Source organism: Frankliniella occidentalis, unplaced genomic scaffold (genome assembly GCF_000697945.3).
Source record: "Frankliniella occidentalis isolate FOCC.00 unplaced genomic scaffold, Focc_3.1 Scaffold470, whole genome shotgun sequence".
NCBI lineage: Eukaryota > Metazoa > Arthropoda > Insecta > Thysanoptera > Thripidae > Frankliniella > Frankliniella occidentalis.
Window position 1 is genome coordinate 109,452 of NW_026267588.1, and position 3,962 is coordinate 113,413.

The 3,962-nt window shown below is 35.1% G+C and overlaps 1 protein-coding gene and 1 long non-coding RNA gene across 11 annotated transcripts in view; one reads left to right on the plus strand and one right to left on the minus strand.

The window, feature by feature from the left end:
* LOC113206154 (acyl-CoA-binding protein homolog 1) overlaps nt 1-3,962 on the minus strand; it is a 20,478-nt gene that overhangs the window by 6,188 nt on the left and 10,328 nt on the right. The window lies entirely within an intron of this gene.
* LOC113206155 (uncharacterized) overlaps nt 1-3,962 on the plus strand; it is an 18,359-nt gene that overhangs the window by 4,759 nt on the left and 9,638 nt on the right. For 3 of the 9 annotated variants that reach the window (XR_008012122.1, XR_008012117.1, XR_008012123.1), the window contains exons 3-7: nt 639-790; nt 897-937; nt 1,060-1,544; nt 1,651-1,683; nt 2,150-2,276. This is a non-coding gene — a long non-coding RNA (uncharacterized LOC113206155). Of the gene's footprint in view, nt 1-638; nt 791-896; nt 978-1,059; nt 1,545-1,650; nt 1,684-2,149; nt 2,277-3,371; nt 3,957-3,962 lie in introns of those variants that run through there. The other 6 variants (XR_008012124.1, XR_008012120.1, XR_003303408.2 and 3 more) reach the window with 6 other exon arrangements.

Below are 3,962 nucleotides of genomic sequence, written 5' to 3' on the forward strand. Positions count from 1 at the left end.
ACAATCAATGGTAAGCTAATCAGTTCTTAGTCCGTCTTGTATGCCTTTCTATCCTTTCCTAGAAATGAATACCTAGCTCAGTTGTAATATTGTTTGACGTGGGTTCATATTTTGTTCCAAATTTTATTGGGTTGCAGGATGCTATCTAAACCCTTCCTTTTTATCTATCTAATTATCTTACCTGTTTTATAACAGGGAAGCAAGCTCTTGCCGAGAAATAGGGATCATTGCATGAATCCCCTGTTTGCTACACTCGCTTTGTCCACCTGAGGTTCATTACAAGAACAAAATAGTTGGAGCCACAATATGTAAACTCTTCACAAATGTATAACAATATATTTGCAGGGCCGGGTATAAATCATATGATTAGTGATCTTATTGAACTCATTTCAGCTTTAAATGGTAGATTATAAGGTTAATTCAAATTTTGGTTTTGGAGAGAGTTTGAACAAATTTTAAAATTATGATCTTGTACTGGCCTGTTGTACCCAGTGCCATATAGGAAAGGGAGGTGTGGAAATGTTCTGTTTGTTATGAATGACTTTGAAATGAGAATGTGACAGACAAGAAATGCTGTCCAGCTTTCCAAGTCTAGATTGCAACATACACTTTCTTATCTTCAACTTTCTGTTTTCCAGGAGTGGATTTTTTTCCTGTAAGGAGTCAAGATGAGGAAAAAAAATTCCACCAAGAAGAAAACAGATCTGGATTCACATGCAAGACTTGCAACAGTTTTGTATAATTACATTTACTCATATTAAAAAGGTGTGCTGACCTTTGTCTTATCGGTGTAAGTCATGTCGTTAAATATGACCAAAGAGGTCCTAAGATTTCAGGACTTTATTGGATCTGTACACAAATGTGATTGTGCATATTTATATTTTCTCCCTATCTAGCAAGTGTTCAGTTATCACCCCCTACCCAGGGCATTGTCACAGTAAGTTGGGTAAATCGTATCAAGTTTAATTTACAACAAAGTAAATGTTGAAGAATGCTGTGATAAAATAATGATTGTTTAGAATTTAAAAAAATAGTTACTAATTTTTTATATGTTTGCAGACCAATGTCCAGACCCAGTGAGATGCCCAGCTATCTAGTGATGGGACTACAAACTTATTCAGTTGCTCAATTATAGTGTAAGCGGCTTTTAACTTAGAGTCCTATCTGATATCAATTATGAAAATTGAATGATAGATATGATACAACTACCCTTCATGGTTTTTTGCACTCATCTTCAATCATTTTCTTAACTAGAGTTTCCTTAATAACGTGTGATATGATCTGTGTGATTTTTCTTCACTTTCTACATGTTGTAAGTGCTAATTGGATTTCAGCTGTGGACTTGACATGCTGGATTGAGGATGCGTTCGCGCACTCGAACCTAATTCGTCGAATGTCATAATCATATGCCATTGCAAATCCTTTGAAAGCACAAATTATTCAGTGTGTTGTTTTAATTGACTTTTGCTAAATGTATGTTACTGGTGCTCAACTCTGTCAATAATATTTTTTATTCTAGCTTGGGTACTGTCATTGTAAGTAAGGTAAATTCTACCTGGCATCATTTTCAACTTAAACAAATGTTAAAGATTTCTTTTAATAAAATTTAATAGTTTATTGTAAAGTACATAGTTGTTTTGATGTTTTCAGATCAAGTGAGATGCCCTGCCACCTAGTCGTGATGTGAGTACAGACTTCCGAAGTTTCTCAACAATTGTCTATTAGTTTTTGAATGTCAAGTCCCATTTTATATCAATAATGAAAAATAAATGATGAAAATGATTGAGATGTGCAACTACCCTTCATGGTCTTTGCGCTTGTCTTCAATCATTTTGGTAGCTACAGAAATTTCTGTTTAACGCTATATATATATGTTATAAGTGCTGACTGGATTGTTGCTCTGGACTTAACATGCTGGTTTGAGGATGCGTTCGCGCACTCAAATCTAATTTGTGGAATGTCATAATCTTATGCCACTGCAAATCCTTTGAAAGCACAGATTATTCAGTGCATTAGTTCAAAAATCTAACGCTAATTGTGCATTGTTGTTTGTGGTGTCAACACTGTTTTCAGCTTCAATAAATGTTGGCAATTATGACATAGTGATGACTATAAGTTAAATGTTATCAATGTTGTTTGACGGTTTCAGACTCTGCGACACCTCCTCTACCACTGGGAAATGTTGTGGTTCAAGTGATTTAGTTAATCTTCTGTCTAAGAAAAATGGCTGGGATTCAGCGCTTGACTTTAACTAGAAATCAAACAAAATTGAAAAGGTAATTAAACTCTCACTGTGAGTACAAAATGCGGTGAGTTTCTTTATCCACTATGCATATAGTTGTTAACTGAAAGTGCCATTTGATATCGAATGTTAGATCTGTTTTATTGTTTATGACTTAAAGTTCAGAAATTGAGTTTGAGCTATTCAGTTCTGGCTTCTGATTATATAAAAATTAGCATCAGCAGAGTTTGTGATGTGTTTATGATTGAGATGCACATGTAACCTTCATGGCTTTTTTGTGTCATTCTTCATCCTATTTTGTTGCCAGTAGAATTTTTGTTTTTAGATGGGTTGATGTTTTATCCATATATCTTCCCTAGTAAAATGGTTCCAATGCTGGAAAGGTTTGAAGTGTGGCCTTGGCATGTTGATTTGAGTTGCGTTCGCACTTCATGTCATTGAATGTCATTTGGTCCTTCACATACCCTCTTACAGCAAAGAGCACGCTAAAAATGTAATCTAATACTCACCAAGTATATGTGTGTTGGTGTGTAAGGTTCTTAACTGTGATGGTTTGGGCATCTATTGGGGTGGGGACTAAGTATTCTGTTGTATGTATCATGTGGAATTACTCAAGTACCCTGTAAGCATCTGTTTACTTGAATGATTGGGACTGGCAATTACCCTATCTATGGGAATTGTTGAAGTCTTTCAGCATTTAAAAGTTTTGAAATAGAATTTGTAGTATTGGGAAGATGTCACACTGACATTGTCTTCGTCATTGCGTAAAGACTGCTGGAAGGTTTTTTGCTTTGACCTAGACGTGCTGATGAGGGTAGAGTATGCACTCCAAGTCAAATGTCGTGCAGGATTACACATATCCTTTTAAAGCATAGAGTAACCTAGGTACGTAATTTTTTTTATCAAGCTCACACAGAGTAGTATACTGTTTTTATTTAACACTATTTGTGTCTTCCTGGTCTTTGTGGTCCTCCTTGCCAGGGGGATTTTAATTTTTCTACCAACCAGTTATTGAATGGTTGTCACTGCATTAATTCAAATCACAGTTTTACTTTTCAAGTTTTGTTTTGATATCAGATTGCACTTTATGCTGTCACAATACCATCTAAACCTTTTATTCTGTTTCCAGATTTTGCCTCATAAAACCAAGAGAGGTCAGGAACTCTCTTGATAACACTTCCTTGTCCTTCTGGGATTTCTATTCCTACAATTTAGAGTGATTGTATCTAGGTAGTTTAGTAGGCAGAGTTAACTTTTGTACACAATTCAGAGAGTTGCTTGATAATAAATTCATTTGTTCATTTAAAGTACCAACTAATATGAAAAGTGAGGTCTGTTTATTTTTCTGGTCATTAAATTTGCCACTCATCACATTACAAAATTCAACTATTGACTGCTGATTATATTCAAATTTTAATATCAGATGGTGCTTTAAATTGACAAATGAATATACTTCATCTGTTGTTGGGGCCTGTACTCCACGGCCCTAGGACATAAGCACAAGGTACTTCTCTAACGCAATCTGGAAACAAAGTTAAAGGTTTAGATGAAAATGTGAGAGCATAAAGTTAACTTGAGTACAAAATTCAAAGAAAAACGTGCGGAGGTTCCCCCCCTAAACACATTAAAAAAAAAAATATTTTTGTGCTGCTGTTGTACACCAATATGTCATCTATTTTTATAATCAAGCTCACACAGTAGCTCACACCGATATGTCATC